The 19,013-nt window shown below is 49.7% G+C and overlaps 1 protein-coding gene across 8 annotated transcripts in view; it reads right to left on the bottom strand.

The window, feature by feature from the left end:
* LOC144791723 (disintegrin and metalloproteinase domain-containing protein 9-like) overlaps positions 1-19,013 on the bottom strand; it is a 2,314,109-nt gene that overhangs the window by 1,183,522 nt on the left and 1,111,574 nt on the right. The gene's annotated exons all lie outside the window — the stretch shown is intronic.

The following is a 19,013-nucleotide window of genomic DNA, read 5'->3' as shown; positions in this document are numbered from 1 at the left end:
GTGACGCTACCCCCTGCTGGTCGACCAAGCCCTGATCCTTTCAGTCTCCTTGGGGCCACCTTTCCCCTCGAACTCTTGCTAGAAACCCTGGTTTCATTTTGGCGAGCAAAGGATATCTGACCCGGGAGTTGAGGAGGGGGGGCCGAGTTGTTGTTGGAAAAGGGCTCCTAACCTCCGCCCAGGCTAGTCTTAATTTTGCTGCCGCCTGGAGTTGGAGTGAACAGAGACTTACAGGCTACCCCCCCCCCAACCCTAATTGAACCGCTTCCACGGAGCATGAGCAGAGTAAATAACTGCCACTGCCCCAGGTTTATTGGCCATCTGTTCGTAAACCTCACCTTAGTGCGGCTGGCCCGCTGAAGTTTCTGCCGCTGGACTGTTGCCTCTTGTCCGGGCTGATGGTGTCCGCAGGCCCCCGCTGAGGAGATCCAGGGATGAGTGGGCCCCGGTTTTAGTCAGCGGAGCGTCAGTGCTCCAGGGAGGCGGCATAGCGGAAAGTCAGCTAGAGCGCTGACAAGTGAGCGCCCGGAAGAAGGGGGCGTGAATCGAAGGAGGCTGGGCCAGTGTTCAGTTCCCTCCCTCTCTGATGAGTGAGATAGGGCGGGACACAGAGCCGACTGGAACGTCGAGAGAGACGCTGCGAAGTCCCGGCCCAGGTCAGCTGCTGGGAGCCTGCCGCGTTAGGGGAGATACTGACATCAGGGTGGCTGGAACACGATTTGGACAGGAAGCGGCTGAGTAATCTGACTGGGACAGAACTGGCAGAAACCCGGTAAGATCGTTGAGGTGTTGTGTGCGGCCTCAGGTGATGAGAGGGCCTCACGACTGCCTCCAAAGCTGAAGTAGGGACTGCTGGAAGTAAGGGAAAGGCGGGGAGGGGGAGCACTCGAGACGGCAGTACTTCCCCACACAGTTCCACAGGAGAGGGATTTAACAGAAGAGGGAAGTTAAACGGCAGGAAGTGCAAGTTGACTGAAATTTGCCGAATCAACAAGGGCACTGCCGATTAATAGAAGATAACTATCTGCTTGAACTTACTGCTCCTGGATGTGCCCCTTCTAGAACAATTAATTGCTTATTTGCGTGGTGACTCGACTTGATCCATAACTGTGTGTAGATTAATGGATTCTAATGTTGGGGGCCTAGTTGTGATGACAGAATATAACAGAACTGCCTAGAGCCTATCTCTTTTACTGATATATAGAAGGGAGATGTTAATTGAGTTAAACTTTCACCGCTAACCTGCTTTAAAATGCTTTGACTAAGTAAGATTCGCCAGGGAAATGAAATATTATGTCACAGTGTATGTTTACAAGTGCAGGTATCTCCAATGTAATGTCAGAAATGTAAATTTGGTAATGGTTTTGCAACTGAGAGAAATACAAGAAACTAGCTAAAAGAAGATATAAAGATTTTCTACTTTTCTAAAGAAGGTGTGGTGTCAATTTTGGGTGGAAGTACACTGGGCTACTGAGTTGAGTGTGGCGCAAGTGCAAACATTCGCCTTAGAGATAGGCCTTACCACTTGAGCCAGGCTACACCAGGTGGACTGGTACCCCCGGGTCCAACACCCGGAAGAAGAGATCAACGATCTGTAAGAGGAAGACCCGCGTGAAGGAGCCGTAACATGTCAGACGTCTAACCAAAGTACCACGAATTCCCGACTGAGAGACAACAGGATCCGAGCAGGTAATTCGACAACGCAAAGGGAGTGCAGGAAATGTTAGGCAGATCTGTGACTGAACGCGAACCACGTTCTTGTCACGTACCGACCAATTTATCCGCACTTGACTCCACCCAGCTCCATGTCTGCAATAGGAGCCGGCTTGACTGACAATGCCCGCACCCTGTTCTCCTTGAGCCTTGTTCTGTTTAATCTGGGTGTTTAGGGCCTTATTTTTTGTAAACCAGCTTTTGTGTCATAGATTATGGCCATCTTCAGTATTACCTGTTTTAGATGCTGAAAGGAGGATGTACAATCGATCCTTGTTCAACAAATGTAAAATGCTTTGATAGTTATGGAACAGATAGATCACTGGTATCCTGGAAAGCTATCACCCTGATAGTATTTCCAGAGGCATATGTGTTTGAGTGAGTGGTTGAAGGGGCTTGGTGCCACAGTCATGCAACTGTAAAGGGGCAACTTTGAATCAGTCCACTGTTAAATGCCGAACTTGTCACTTCCCCAAGCTGGAAAAGAACCCACAGGATCTCTCTCTCCTGTCTCTGGATGTCTTAGATGTCTATTTCTTACCTGCACCATCACTTGGCCATGTGAAAGCCACGGTAACCGTGGCTGTGCATTGAGATTCAGTCTTACAAAAATGTTTGAACCCTTGTAGCGATATTACCTTTCTCATGCTACCTTGGCAAAAATATTAAAGTATGTCCATGTGCTAATATATAGTGAACCCCTAATTTTTCCAAGTTTGTCTCAGCCAGTAAGACTAAGCAACTTACAGCCTGAATAAAGGAATATCAACTGGTGACCTTACATTATATATCCATTGTCCATGGTCTGGAACACAGAGTTGTGCCCTGTTCCTTATAATCATGAGTCCAAGAAGTTATGTGGTCAGTGCCCCATTCTGCATGGCGGTGAACAGTGCCATGGGGCAAACTTGCCTTGCTTTTCTCTTATTAAGCATGGCCTCATGGCTCTGTTTGCACTTGTCAACTGGTATTGGGGGATTCTGTTGCCCAAGCAGGACCACACACAGCCACTACTGGCACAATATACACTCTGATTGATTTAGGACTATGAAAATACAAGAATATACATACAGTGTTAAAATATTATGTTTGCATATGTGGTCCTGGATCATATTTTACACTGACTCCTTCACACTTAACTAAGAGCCGTCTGCAAAAGAGCAGTGGGGGAGAGGTTGTAACTCATTGAGAATTTGTGTTACAAGTGACATGCAAATCTGGTGCATAGCCTTGAGTTGGGATTTATTTCAGCTCTCCCAATAATTAGATCAGTTGCGATGTTCCTAGCATTTGGTTGTAAGCTCCTATTTGAATTTCTGGTCAGTATGGTCATTTTTTAGACTGTTTTCCAACTAAGAATACTGTAGGTAGAGTTCAGGCTCAACATGGCTGCCAAAAACACAGTGAGATGAGGGTCAAGAGGGCCTATATTTACCGACCCCGATATCCCAAAGGCCTTATATTGAAAACTATGAACTACAAAGGGGAATATCTGGGTCATAAAATGAACAGGTGTGTCCTGAAACAAAGTTATAGGCAAAGCTCAGAGACTAACAGCTAACCAAGGAGAGTAACCAGAGGCTGCGAACTTCTCATCAGACCACCCAAGTGGCGGAGTGTCATCACCTGAGATTGGGTTGTGGATCCAGACAACACCCAGCCCATCATGTGACGGTACAGTTGTGGATACCAAATGTTGTCTCCAACCAGGGGTTATCTCAATTTTGGTTGCTGATGAGGTGCAGTGCGTAAAAATGAGTGAAATTAAAATTGATTATCAGAACAAAAATTGTGTTTAATGGGTATTGTTCTGGTATCAAAACTAAAATCCATGCCTGGTAGTCTGACAGTATGGCTACCCAATGGCGCTGTGCAAGACGGTCGACATGTTTCAGCCAGGAGGAAGTATTATCCGGCTTTCTTCAGGACCAAATCAGAATGTAATGCTACTGCACAAATGTATTACTAATAAGTGTTACTTATAGAACTAACAAAATGAAAGTGCAAGTGTGATTATATAAAGATGATATCATCCTACCAGGACCTTGGAGCCCCAATGTGCCCTGGGATGTTGGATAATGTAATCCTTACCTAAAGACATAAGAAAAACCACACATACAAAAAATAATAATTTTTCATATATAGATCTTTACATTTGCCAAAAAACATTGTACTAGACACACATAGAGAAACTTTACCTCTATTATACCCTATAGTAAAAATAAACTACAGGTTTTGACACTAACCCATTGTGTTACATATGGGAAAGAAAACTCTATTTAAGTGTAGTTAATACTCACCCAGCTTTGTGTGGGTGGTAGACCTCACCTCACCCGGCATCTGCTCGGGAAAAACTGAGGCACCGCTCTGTTGTGCAAAGTTGGAAATAAAAATTGACACAAATGAGGAAACCATTGTGCCTACTTCCATTCACAAAATACTGATTCTCACAACCTATCTAAAACCTAGTTGTTTATAAAGGGGGACCCCCCACTAGCCAGACCAAGTACTGAGAGTGGAATTATGCTGACCATGAACAAGGAGTGTTATATTCAACTCTTAGTTTGTATTTTATGGCTCAAAACAGTCAAAGTACTGGAATCACAGTTGAAGAAACTTATCCTTATTATTACAGTTGTTATTAAAAACCATTGAAAATTTTTGGGAAAAAGGTCCAAAAGTTAGGATTGTGTCTAGCTCTCAGTAGTAATAGAGAGAAGACAAATCACAAATCATCAACCTAGGTATGAGTTCAAATATCTTCAGATATCTAACCAAAGGGAACATGAAAAAGATGAGCCTTGGCCCTCCACCCCTGGGACCTACCTCTCCGTCGGTACCCCTCTCTAGCATCCGAGAGGAAGTAAAGGTAAAGTCTCCAGGAAAGCGCGCGCTATTTATACCCCTTCTAATTAGATGATTAGTGTTTTAAGGGTCTAAAAGATGACTAACAGGTGAGCTATATTTCATCGTCTTGCGCGTGTGTCATAACAATACTGATCCTTGGAGAATGCGCAGTGGGTATTGTTGATAATGTTACCCTTAGTAGGCCTGCGCACAACAGCACACTACTCACCGCGCGCCGCAGTGGCTACATTAGAGCGCATGCGGTGTAGTCATGCCGGTCTACCCGGAACTTATGTTAGTGCTTACGTGAAAGTCCATTCACGCGCACTCGCGTTATTCAGACAACGCTGTGTTACTTGATAGAGCACCGCTCCGACAAGGAAACTTACTAATGGCATAGCCCAATCACACAGTATATTTTGACCGCGCATTTGACAATGCAAGATCGCGCTTTTGCCAATAAAACAAGAGGTGTATACAATTTTATATTCACGGCCCTATTATATAAAGATCCAGACCCTGAAGAAATGCGTTACTTACCTGTAACAGCAGTTATCCAGTATTGGTGTCTTTCATAGATTCACATGCCTGAATCATTCCCCGTCGTCGAGACGGGAGCCTCCGGTAAATAAAAAAGTAATGTCCTATAGACATACATAGAGAAAATAGGCCCAAGGGTCTCCCCTTAGTGGCCTTTCCTTGTCCTTATGTAAAAAGGACCAAACTCTTATAGTCAGCCAATCAGCTCCGACCTCCCTCTAGGACCTCCCTGGGAGGAGCCCCAGTCCCTCAGATTTTCGTACGCACCCAACTAGGTTGGCGTAATATTGTTAGAGAGGGATGTGAGACCTTCCAGGGGAGGTGGGAGGGTTGCATGTGAATCTATGAAAGACACCAATACTGGATAACTGCTGTTACAGGTAAGTAACGCATTTCTTATCCAGTATTTGGGTGTCTTTCATAGATTCACATGCCTGAATCAGAATAGCTAGCAATCAGATATGCACCTGCGTGATGGAAATGCTCTGTAGTCACAGTAGACAATGCATGTGTCGTCATACAACATGTGGACAGCATAAGAGTAACATCACAATAGCAAGGAACGTGCATACCTGGATGGCGGGATGTAGGAAGGCTCACATCACTGAAAGAGATGGCGAAGCACTGCCTGGCCCACTGCCGCATCCTTCTGAAGTTCGATATCCAGGCAGTAATGTCTGGAGAAAGTGTGTGGTGACTTGCAAGTCGCCGCTCTGCAAATGGCCAAGTTTGGCACCCCAGCGAACAGTGCTGCGGACGTGGACATCGCCCTGTTGGAATGTGCAGTGACCTGATCAGTCAAAGGCCGTCCGGTCTGGTCCCGGCAGAATGCAATCGTTGATGAGATCCATCTTGAGATGCTTTGTTTCGTGAGGGACAGGCCCATTCTTGGTCTGCTGTATGTCACGAACAGTTGTGAAGAGTTTCTGAAAGTCTTAGACGTATCTAGGTAGAACCTGAGACATCTTTGAGATCTAAAGAATGTAGAGCCCTTCCTGCTGCGGTTGAAGGGTTCGCAAAGAAAGTTTGAAGGATTATTGGCCCATTGAGATGAAAGGCTGAAGGCACTTTTGGAATGAATTTTTGGGTTCGGTCTCAGCACCATGCTAGCCTTCCTGAACTGCATGTGCGGTTCCGAATGGACTAGCATAAAAACTGCATTTGCGGTTCCTGAATGGACAGAGCTTGGAGCTCGCTCACTCTTCTGGATAGAAAACCGCCTGTAGCCCACTGACTCCTAGTGGGGATTTTTCACGAGACATACTTGGGGTCAGCTCCGTGTACTGGTTGAACGGATGTTTCATGAGCTTGGTAAGAACCACATTGAGATGCCAGGAGGTGGCAACATCCTTACTGGCGGGAAAGATCTATATAAACGTTTCAGAACTTGCTTAAGCAACCCGCTTGACCAGAGCGTGGGTTTGAATTCTTTTATAACGAGATAGCACTGTTAAATGTACTGTAATCGATAGATAAGGCAATATTTGCACCAGTAATGTGGAGAAAAGCATATTGCTGCGGTTGACACCGCAGACACAAAGCGCTTCCCTTTCCAGGAATATGTTCATGTGCCATCCGCCTTGCTCTGGCAAGAATGTCTACAGTCCTGTGGATTATTCCGATTGTGGAACTCTGAACTCAGTCTTGTGTCAGGGGTCAGGTGACCAATCAGAGAGACTTCAGACCCTGATGTCGAACCGCATTATCGATCATAGTAGCAGAGATAGGTACTGCCGCCGGTGGATCGGCGGCTACAGGGATAGGTGGTGGAGTTCTGTGAACCAATGTCGCCTCGGCCCAATTGGGGCTATTAAAATCAGAATACAAGGCTCCACCAACCGTGTCTTGAGGACAATGGGAGCATCGGGAATGCTGGAAAGGCCTACGCAAAGACATTGCGCCATGCGGTTGGAAATGCATTCCCTAGCCAATTACGGAAGTGTGGGCATCCGGCTTCCATTCACGCCGCAATTTGATCCATTTGCGGCGTGTGTTATCCGGAGAAGATGTGGCCAATGATTTGTTGGTCCAGCTCCCTGTTAGAATGGTTTCTGCCTGCTGAACGCATAGGTGAACCCATTGTTCGTCTTATTCTTGGTAGGCAATCTTGAAGGCCCAGGAAGACCGTCAGCAGTGCAGGCAGATTGATATGTAGTGTCCTCTCCATAGGAGACGACCTTCCGCATTTTGTGGCGACGTGAGGAACCGCCGGAAGTAGGAGAGACAAGCCTTGAGACAGTTTTTGAGAGGATATTCCTCATTGTAGGACTCCGGCCATGTGAGGATTCTCATTCATGTGGCAAGATGACCCTGTAGATTGTAACCACTGCTTCGATAGCGCCTCTTGTAGAGGTCTCGTTCGTAGTTGAGAGCGAGGAATCAGGAGGATACACTATCACTCTCAGATGAGAAAACCTTTGCTGACCGTGTGGCCAGGGTTATACCTAGGAAACTGATGTACCTAGGAAACTGATGTAGTGAAAAGGTTTCAGGACCGATTTTTCCTGAGTGAGGATGAGATCCAGCATCGAGAACTGAACAGGCGTTGGGAGACCTGGACACGTCATTTAAGGATGAAGCCTTGAGCAGGTAGTCCTTCAGATACCGAAAGACTTGGTGTCCTAGTTATGTCGCTCCCAGGGAACTGTATTTCGTGAATATGTGTGGTGCAGACTGGAGCTCGAAATGGCAGAACGCGAAACCGTAAATGCCTGCCCACTACTGCAAATCGTAAGTACTTTTAGCGATTCCTGTGAAGTGGGATATGGAAGTAAACGTCCTGTTTGCTGGACCTCATGGATTACCATGCGAAACAAGTGCCTCTTTTAGGAGGGTGTTGAAGTCTCTGAAGCCCAAGGTTGGTCTCCTCCTCTTATCCGTTTTCTGGATTTAAAAAAGGAAGCGGGAACAAAAACCCTTTTCCCTTATGAGGAGGAGGTACTCTCGCTACAGCTCCTTTGAGGAGGAGGAACTCTCGCTATAGCACCTTTCTACAGCATAATCCAGACGTAGAAGCAGCTGTATATCCTGAGAGCTCCGCTGCCCGTTCCATGAGAAGACAATTTCTCAGAAGATGGGTGCTTGTTTTGCTATTGTCGGCGACTGAAGGCATTGTGGTCTACTCTGGCCTGAAGAGCTGGAAGATTGGAATTGATAATGTCCTTTGAGGGAAGACCTTCTTCCTCCTCCCGTTGTATGAAAGGACTGGTTCATATACTGAAGAGTGTCCAAAGCTCTCGCATTGTTTGTTTCGTTAATTTTTCGTGCCAATAGTGACCGGCCCTCATCTGGCCCGTCCACCAACGTTGTTTGCACCTCAGGACGGAAAGGACCCTCCTTGGATCCGCAAGAGTGCTGGTCCAGCCACTTGCGGAACCCTGTCGTAGCAATATTCCTCGCGCAGTCTATGGTTTAACGCCAATGCCTCACCTCAGCGGAATCCACCTAACTTCCTCTTCGGATGAGTCTGGTAATTCCGGTTGGTATGGGGCCAGTGTGCCCACAATTTTCCATGCTAGCGTACCAAGAGCGCTAGAACGTTCACAGAGGAAAACCTGTTCGTAAGGTTGTCCACTCTTAGACCCTCCTTATCAGGAGGAGGTGACAACGGGGCCGAAGGATCCCTGGAGTTTTTCTAGGCCGCCTGTGGCACTGCGGAGTCCGGCTTAGAAAGTTCCTGTTAAGCACGCCGGTGCTGTATCTGGCGCCTTATACTTCTTCTCCAACGGAGGGATCACCAGTGATACAGAGGAGGGGTACTACCGGACCCTTACCTCTTCTGACTATAGGTAATGGATAACCCGTATCGATCTGACTGCCTTCTTGTAGGGTTCTTTGAAGACGTACAAGAAGCAGGCCTGTTCTTGAGAGGTCATGGAGATCTTAAAACGTTGAGCAGTTCTCCATACCACCTTAGAAGAGATGGTGGAGTTCCTTCTTCGTCGATGAATCCGTCGACGAGGTAGCCGTCATAGAGTATGCCATCGTAGACGCGCAGTCATAGATGACCATACCCCCTTAAAAGAGATGACAGACTCGGTGGATCTCCTCCTTCGTCGGCAAGATGTCCGTCAGATAGTATGCCGTCGTAGATGAGCAGTCATAGATGAGGCCGTCGTAGACTACTCGTAGACAAGGCCGTCGACGCCGTCGTAGACTAGCCTTCGTAGCTGAGTCCGTCGTAGATGAGGTCATCCTAGACTAGACCATCCTAGACGAGGCTATCGTCGACGAGTCCCTCGTAGACTAGGCCATCTTAGACGAGGCCCACGTAGATGAGGCCCGCGTAGATGAGGCCATCTTAGGCTAGGCCATCCTAGAGAAGGCCCTGGTCGACCAGACAGGCCGTCATAGACGATGTCTTCAATGACTGTGCCGCCGTAGACGAGTCCTCGAAGATGAGCCTACGTAGATGAGGCTAGCGTTGATACCGTAGACAGGGCGTCGTAGGCGAGCAGTCGACTCCTTAGAGTAGCCCTTGTAGGCGAGGCCGTCATAGACTAGGCCGTCGTAGACTAGGACATCGTAGACTAGGCTATCGAGCACTAGGCCTTTGTAGACGACTCGGCCATCGATCATTAGGCCTCCATAGAGTAGGCCAGTAGACTAGGACATCGTAGACTATAGATTAGGCCATTGTAGACTAGGTCCTCCTAGACTAGGCACTGTAGACTAGGCCCTGTAGACGCTGTAGACAGGCCTCCGTAGACGGGCTGCCGTAGACAGGCTGTCATAGACGCGCCCACTAAAATGCGCCTACGTAGATGAGGCCATGCGCCTTCGTAGATGAGGCCATCCTCGTAGATGAGGCCATCATCGAAGCCGTAGACATGCCAAGTAGTCTTCGAGATGAAGGCCTCATTGATACCGTAGACAGGCCTGCGTTCCGAGAGGCTGTCGTCGATGGTTGTGTCGGCGACGTCGATGGTCTCGCCGTCGACTGCCTCGTCGTCGACGGTCCTCACTGACTGCGACTGCCCGGTCGTCGACGGTCCACGCTGACGTCGACGGTCCTCGCCGTCGACGGTCCTCGCCGTCGACGGTCCTCGTTGTCGACGGTCCTCGCCGTCGTCGACGGTCCTCGCCGTCGACGGTCCTCGCCGTCGACTGTCCTCGCCGTCGACGGTCCTCTCCGTCGACGGTCCTCGCCGTCGTCGACTGTCCTCGCCGTCGACGGTCCTCGCCGTCGACGGTCCTCGCCGTCGACGGTCCTCGCCGTCGACGGTCCTCGTCGTCGTCGACGGTCCTCGCCGTCGTCGACGGTTTTGAAGTCGACGTCCATGGTGTCGTCGACGGCCTCGTCGTCGACGTCGATGTCCTCGTCGACGACGCTCCAATCGTCGACGTCGACGGTGTCGCTGTCGACGTCTATGGTCTCGTCGTCGACGTCATCGTCGACGCTGTCGTCGTTGTCGACGCTCTCATTGCAATGATGATGGTTTTGACGTCGATGGCTTCTTAGGCTGTACCTCAGGAGGTATAGACGACGCCTTTCTGAACGATCCTATGACCAGAGGAGGGGACATAGACGGCTCATACGTCGTCTATTTTGTCCTATATTTCTCCAAAGCAAGTCCTTTACTCTCCTTTCCCACAGAGTGGGGGGATTCTTGAAGGACTGCGCCCGGAAGACCCTTGAGCGGTCTTTTTTGGGGCCTTCTCAGGATGGTACCCTGAGGAATGAGTCTGAGGAGATTCTCTATTGAGGTCTCCTGGACTTTGAGGGCAACACCTCATCGCAGTAACTGAGAAAATAAATAACCTCCTTTCTGGCCTTAACCACATTAACAGCCTCTGTTCACGACCCTTCAAAGTCACTTGAAAAAGCAACATACCTTGTAGCCTTTGGTCTGTGAGTGTGAGGAACCGAGCAGAGCCACCTCTTGGAACAAGAAGTGCAGGCTCCAAACAGAATTCTTCCGTTCTTTCCCTTGTTAAGCCTTCTGTAAAGAAAGTATTTGAAGATACAGAATGTATTTGAGGATAATCCATAGTAGAAAGCCAAATTAAGTGAAAAAAACACAGAATCTGAGCAGAGCTCAGAGGAGACTCCCTTAGCACAACGTGCGGTAGAAAATCTGAGGGACTGGGGCTCCTCCCAGGGAGGTCCTAGAGGGAGGTCGGAGCTGATTGGCTGACTATAAGAGTTTGGTCCTTTTTACACAAGGAAAGGCCACTAAGGGGAGACCCTTGGGCCTATTTTCTCTATGTATGTCTATAGGACATTACTTTTTTATTTACCGGAGGCTCCCGTCTCGACGACGGGGAATGATTCAGGCATGTGAATCTATGAAAGACACCCAAATACTGGATAAGAAGAAAAGCCACTGAACAGGGGGGCCTGTGGGAGTCTCTGAGCTTTGCCTATAACTTTGTTTCAGGACACACCTGTTCATTTTATGACCCAGATATTCCCCTTTGTAGTTCATAGTTTTCAACATGGCTGCCTCCATGATGGTTTTGTAAACAAAATCTGGTATTGATTGCTTTCTGTTTGCAGAGGAAGCGTGACAGCGTCTGGTGAACAGCAGTGGTTTCTTCACTTGGACAGGTGAGTCTTCTTTCTTTACCTCCTGCCCACCTCTTCCTCAATGCGCTGCTCTCACCCGTACCTCGTTGACCAAGTAACCTTAATGTTAAACTTATGAACCCTTGTAACCATCTCTCATCAGGCACACTATATGAAATAAAAGGATTGGAACATTTTAACGGCAGCCTAGTCCTATTAAAATCCTAAAATAGTGGTGTTAGCATGATACTGATGTATGTTAATTTCTTTTTTCTCCACACTCTTATGAGGTCTATGTGTAGGGATGAAGGCTGGCCATCGCTGGACAACAGAACTATGAGAAGGAAGCTGGCTATAAAGATTTGCAATACTGGAAGAGGACTAAAGAAAACCCTGAATCTAAAAACAAACATTGAAGTTGCTGGCTTTCATTTAGCCTTTTTGTTCTTTTTGTAGTATTCTGGTATTTTTCCCCTCTTGAACAGTGTCCTGGACTTTCTCTATGTTCTCTTGTTCAGTATCCTGGCTCCTATGCGGCCAAAGGTGTGTTTTAGATCAATAAAACTACATCTTAACACATCCCCTTTGATGCTTTTTCATTTAACCATTACTTTTTTCAGTCTTTTGCCACTGGTCACCACATTAAACAGCTTCACATAATGCTCTGTACCTCAAAGGAAGGCAAGTCCCATTGAGTCAGGAGTATAGGAGTAGCTGCACAAGTTGTTAATCTTATCTGAATGCAAAATATAACATTGTTGAAGCCACTACTTTTGTATGCATATGGTATTGCTACAGCACAAAGCTAGCCAAAAGGAATCTTTCTAAGATTTATTTTGTAGAGTGCCCTATCTCACAGTAGAGTTTAAAAAATAATCTTTCCAGAGTAGGAGAATATTGATGTTATAATTGGGACCAGACTTATGGAAGTATTGTTTTTTGTTTGCTTAAGTTTTAAAATGCGGACTTGACACACAATCTTTTCAGGATTTATAAACCAGAGCAAATTGGTATTTGTTACAATACTCATCCACATGGGAAAAGTTTTCAGGTTTTTCTAGGCATAGTATGTTTTGTACTGCAAGGGGGCCCTTCCAGTAAAAAACCTAAGCTAGACTCCCGCAGACACCTTTGCGCCATAGTGCAAATGCATGTGCATGGTGTTCGACTGCCTAATGGTGCAGTGGTGCAAGGGAGGGGTAGACATGGCACTTTCCTGCTCTCTCCCTGTGATGCAACGCAGCATATTTGGGTGTTGTGCTGCGTTAAGTGACACTTTTGTAAATCTAGGCCTTACTTTAGAACTCATGGCATTGCAAATAATTCATGGTATTGTATAAAGAAGGCTGTGGACGGGCCCTGTGTACCAGGAGGTGGGGCGGAATCGGATGGTGGTGTAGGAACAGGCAGGACACTAATTCTTGGGGTTAACGAGGGCTTTATTGGAATTCCACGTTGGGTTTTTAACATGAGAGTTCTCCGTGTTCGGAACGTAAGTCTCTCCCTCGCGAACTGACTGGGTTCCGTTGTGGCGTTCGGAAGGTCTTCCTCCTAGGCTGGGTGTCGCTGCCCCTTCGAGGTCTGGTCACTGATGGGGTGTTTTTGGCCGTCGTCGTGGCTCCGGTGACTCAGGGAAAGGGGAGACCAAGCAGAAAGGTGCCGTTAGTTCCAGCGTCCGCGGGGAGGGCATGCACCGGGGGACCCAGGTGTATAGTGTAGGAAGACACCACCCGTGATCACACAACTCTAGTATACTTCAGTGCGGGGGTGAGGGGAGGAAACAGACTGTGAGGGTATACGCGGGATAAATGGACACAAGGGGGGGAAGGGGGACGCAGGATCTCAAACGGGGCTTTTTACACTAAATTACACGCTTGCTCCCCACCCAAGCCGCCATACGCTGACGTACCTGGGCAAGCCACGCTCCTCCCCCGGGAGAGTGGCACGGCGACTCGCAGGGTCGTTGGCCTCCTGGCTTCCCCTCGGTCGCTCCTCCGCTGGCTCCCAGCTGTTCGTCGGGTTCTCCGCTTCTTCCTCCGTTTCTCTCGTCTCCCGTCCTTAGTTCTCCGTCTTCACTCTTCTCCGGCACTTCGGGGGTGACGTCACACGCCATCCACATTGCTTCCTCTCTTTTGGCCAATCCGGGCCGGCTGACGTGTACAGTGGGCGGATCCTCCTCCTCAGTGTAAGTCCACTTAAAGGAGCCGCGTTCTTCCTCGTCGTAATCCTCGGACTCCGTTCCCCATGTTTCTGTCTGCAAGGAAGGAGGACGTACCGGGTCAGAACCAGGTGCCCACCAGTCTCTTGTAGCGCAATCACCTACAGCACGCGGCCTCACCCCGTTACACACCTCCCCCCCTGCTTTCTCCCGGTTGGGGAGAACAGGCATGCGAGAGAGGAAATCGGCGTTCCCGTTGTCCCTCCCTTTCCTATGTACCACCGTGAAAGCATAAGGCTGGAGGAAGAGGAACCACCTCAGTACCCTAGCGTTCTGTGTCCTGTTCTTATGCATCCACTGCAAAGGGGCATGATCGGAGTACAGGGTAAAGGCCTTCCCCTCCAGATAGTAACGTAGCTTTTCTACTGCCCATCGGATCGGCAGACACTCCTTCTCGACTGTGGGGTACCTTTGTTCACGGGGGTGTAGTTTCCTGCTTATATACAGAATCGGGTGTTCCCTATTGTCTTCCCCTATCTGAGACAGTACCGCCCCTATTCCTGAGTTGGACGCATCCGTGGCTAGTATGAACGGTTTATCGAAGTCTGGGGGTATTAACACCGGACTGGTTGTGATGGCAGTCTTCAGTCGTTCGAAGGCTGCTTTGGCTTCCAGTGTAGGAGGGACAGGCAGGCTATTCCTGACGGATTTCTGGAGTAGATTAGTCAGGGGGGTGGCGATATCGGCAAAGTTCTCTACGAACCGTCGATAGTAGCCCATGAGGCCTAAAAAGGCCCTAAGTTCCCTTTTTGTTGATGGAAACGGAGTTTCGGTGATGGCTTTGATTTTCTCCGCTTGGGGAGCTATCGCTCCGTCCCCTAACATGAACCCAAGGTACTTCACTTTAGAGTAAGCCGCTCTGGATTTCTTGGCGTTCACGTGCAATCTGGCATCTCTCAAAGAGGCCATAACCCTGGTGACATGTCCTCGGTGCTCTGTCCAGGTATGACTGAAAATGACTATGTCATCCAAATAAACGGAGCTGTAGCCGGCATGAGGGGATAACACCGTGTTCATGAGCCTCTGGAACATGGCAGGCGCCCCGTGTAGGCCAAAGGGAAGGACATTGAAATCGTATAACCCTTCCTCAGTGGCAAAGGCGGTCTTGTGGCGGTCCTCCTCTCTCAAGGGCACCTGCCAGTATCCCTTTGTCAGATCCAGTGTTGTAATGTACTTGGCTTCCCCTATTCGCTCAATCAATTCGTCCACCCTGGGTATGGGGAACGCATCGAAGGATGAGACGGCGTTTAGCGCCCTGAAGTCCATACAAAAACGGGTGGACCCATCAGGTTTGGGCACCATTACGATTGGGGAGGACCAGTCGCTTTTTGAGGGTCTGATGACGCCGAGGTCTAACATGCTCGCGACTTCCTTCCTCACGTCAGCCCTTTTTGCTGCTGGTATGCGATAGGCTCTTAGCTTTACCTTGCTACCCGGGGTTGTATTGATCTCGTGCTCTGCCAAGTGAGTGCAACCAGGAGTGTCTGAAAACAAGGGGGAAAAAGGGCGGAGGTCGCTCAGCAGTTCTTGTTTCTCCTTGTCGGACAACTCCGGGTTGATGGGTAGGTCGGATAGGGTTGATTTTTCGCCTCCTTCTGGAAGGGTCAAATTGGCTGATCGAGGTATAGGACCCAGCCATTTTTTTAAGAGATTCATGTGAAAGGTCTGCTTGCGGGTGGGAGACATAAGCAGCCGGTAGGTGGTATTGCCAATCTTTTCTAGAACACGATACGGCCCCTTCCATTCGCTCCTGAATTTCTGGGTGGAGGAAGGAAGCAGCACTAGAGCCCAGTCCCCTTGATTCATGGTTCTCCAGCGTTTGCCTTTATCGTACTGTCGCTTTTGTCGTGTTTGTGCCGACTGCAGGTTTGAATACGCCAGTTCCCTCAGTTTCCCCAATCGCGACCTCAATTGCTGGGTATAGTCCAGGAGGGACCGCTGTTCGTTGGCCTCCTCGTGCTCCCACGCTTCCTTGGTTATGTCGAGCAGGGACCTTGGTTGCCTGCCATACAGTAGTTCAAAGGGTGAGCATCCAAGGCTGCTTTGGACCTGTGCCCTTACTACGTACAGTGCCAACGGGAGCATTCGGTCCCAGTCCTTCTTCTCTGAGGACAGCAGTTTCTTGAGGGTGTTTTTGAGAGTCCTGTTGTACCTCTCCACCAAGCCATCCGTTTGGGGGTGGTATGCAGACGTGCGGATGTGGTGGAGGTCCAATGTCTTGCATACCTCTTTCATCATGCGAGACACAAAGGGCGTCCCCTGATCCGTCAGGATCTCCCGGGGAAACCCAACCCTTGAGAATAATTCAACGAGTTTTTCGGCTACGTTCTTCGTGGTGGGGCTGCTTAGTGGAAAGGCCTCCGGGAAACGGGTGGAATAATCCACCACCACTAGGGCTTAGGTATGTCCCCGCGAGGAGCGGGGCAGTGGCCCTATGAGGTCCATGCCGACACGTTCCCATGGATTGCCAATCACGGGTAGGGGTTGTAAAGGGATTGCTGGAGGTCTGGCCATGTTCTTCCTCTGGCACACCTCGCATTGTTGACAATATGTCTCGGTTTCTTTGTAGATCCCCGGCCAGTAAAACAATCGGAGTATATTTTGTGTGGTCTTCTCTGTCCCGCTATGTCCTGCTGTCAAATGTGTGTGGGCGTAGAACAATATCTGTTCTCGGAAGTCACTTGGTACCACCAGTTGCCTGGGCTCTCCCTCCTTTCCCTCCCGATATAACAGGCCGTTTTCCATAGTGAAGCGGGGATATCTCCGAGGTGCTCCCGTGGTCTGGGCGATGTGGGCGGCCTCCCACGCGTTCAAGAGAGACGGGTCATTGGACTGTGCAAACTTGAACCCCCTGTCTAGGACCCATGGTTCGGAGGACAGGTAGGCCTCTGTCGGTAGTTTGGCCAACTCCCGTTGAAACAAGGCTAGGAACTGCGGATTGTCTACCCCTAATATCAGTTCTTCAGGCAAGGCAATCACCACTCCAACCTTTACCGTACAGGGTTCCCTCCCCGTGGAGTGTATGGTAATACGGGCAATGGGATACGTCTTGACATCCCCATGGACGCACCTTATGAGTACTTCACCCTCCTGCCCTATCTGTGATGGATGTACTAGTTTCCCCCGTATTACAGACTGTCTACAGCCCGAGTCTAGGAGTGCCTTCACTGGCGTGTGGTTTACCCGTACCCTTACGTAGTAGGAGGGCCCCATCTCTGCGCTGTACATCACGGCCTTGGGAATGTAACCCACTTCCATGGGTTCCTCCGTTGGTTTTCTTCTGGGGCACAACCGTGCGATGTGGCCCCACTCCCCACATTCGAAGCATTGAGGCCCCCGTAGAGGGGTTATGTCCGGTCTGAAGGGCCGTGTTTTCAGGGGTTCAAAGACGGCTTTTTTTCTTTCCGGTTTGGGCGGAGGGATGGTGCTTTTGGATTGCTTCTCCGGTTCCCAGGGAAAGGAGCGTGGAGCGGCCCTTGTATAGTTGGCCGCCATTTCAATCGCCTGAGCCGCAGTCAGTCCTGGATGTTGCCTCAACCATCTTTGTGTGCCGTAGGGCAGGGTTTCCATGAACTGTTCCAGGATGATGCTTGTCATAACTTCTTCTTTACTCCGGGTTTCGGGTCTCAACCATTTTTCCGCCGCCATTTTCAGACGTAAATATAACGTCTTTGGGTTTTCTCCGGTGATACCCTTTTCCTTACGAAACCTAAGTCTGTAGGCTTCTGCGTCCATACCGAGGTGGTCCAGGATCACCCCCTTGATCTCGACATAGGTGGCGGTTCCTGTTTGATTAGCGACCTGGTATGCTGTCTGTGCTTCTCCCGTCAACAAGGGAGCGAGGAAGAAAGGCCACTTGTCCTCTGCCCACCCACATGCACGGGCAGCTCTTTCGAAATTGACCAGGAAGGCATCCGGGTCTTCGCCCACTACATATTTCTGCAGGGATACCCCCGAAGGATGGGGTCCTAGAGGCCGTCGATCTGCTGACATAGCAGGACCGGGGGATGCCACCACCTTCTGCAGATTGTCCATTTGTTGGGTCATGGTGCTACGAAACAGGGCTCGGTCTGCATCCGCTGTACTGATTTGTTGGCCGATGGCCCATTCTAGTTTCTGTTGACCGTCAATCAATGTCTGTATCACTTGGTCCATGATCGGGTCTTGCTCCGAGGGAGTAGATCCCACTTCTGACACCACTGTGGACGGGCCCTGTGTACCAGGAGGTGGGGCGGAATCGGATGGTGGTGTAGGAACAGGCAGGACACTAATTCTTGGGGTTAACGAGGGCTTTATTGGAATTCCACGTTGGGTTTTTAACATGAGAGTTCTCCGTGTTCGGAACGTAAGTCTCTCCCTCGCGAACTGACTGGGTTCCGTTGTAGCGTTCGGAAGGTCTGCCTCCTAGGCTGGGTGTCGCTGCCCCTTCGAGGTCTGGTCACTGATGGGGTGTTTTTGGCCGTCGTCGTGGCTACGGTGACTCAGGGAAAGGGGAGACCAAGCAGAAAGGTGCCGTTAGTTCCAGCGTCCGCGGGGAGGGCATGCACCGGGGGACCCAGGTGTATAGTGTAGGAAGACACCACCCGTGATCACACAACTCTAGTATACTTCAGTGCGGGGGTGAGGGGAGGAAACAGACTGTGAGGGTATACGCGGGATAAATGGACACAAGGGGGGGAAGGGGGACGCAGGATCTCAAACGGGGCTTTTTACACTAAATTACACGCTTGCTCCCCACCCAAGCCGCCATACGCTGACATACCTGGGCAAGCCACGCTCCTCCCCCGGGAGAGTGGCACGGCGACTCGCAGGGTCGTTGGCCTCCTGGCTTCCCCTCGGTCGCTCCTCCGCTGGCTCCCAGCTGTTCGTCGGGTTCTCCGCTTCTTCCTCCGTTTCTCTCGTCTCCCGTCCTTAGTTCTCCGTCTTCACTCTTCTCCGGCACTTCGGGGGTGACGTCACACGCCATCCACATTGCTTCCTCTCTTTTGGCCAATCCGGGCCGGCTGACGTGTACAGTGGGCGGATCCTCCTCCTCAGTGTAAGTCCACTTAAAGGAGCCGCGTTCTTCCTCGTCGTAATCCTCGGACTCCGTTCCCCATGTTTCTGTCTGCAAGGAAGGAGGACGTACCGGGTCAGAACCAGGTGCCCACCAGTCTCTTGTAGCGCAATCACCTACAGCACGCGGCC

Source organism: Lissotriton helveticus, chromosome 11 (assembly GCF_964261635.1).
Source record: "Lissotriton helveticus chromosome 11, aLisHel1.1, whole genome shotgun sequence".
Lineage (NCBI taxonomy): Eukaryota > Metazoa > Chordata > Amphibia > Caudata > Salamandridae > Lissotriton > Lissotriton helveticus.
The sequence above is the reverse complement of the archived record's forward strand: the minus strand, read 5'-3'. Positions and strand labels throughout refer to the sequence as shown.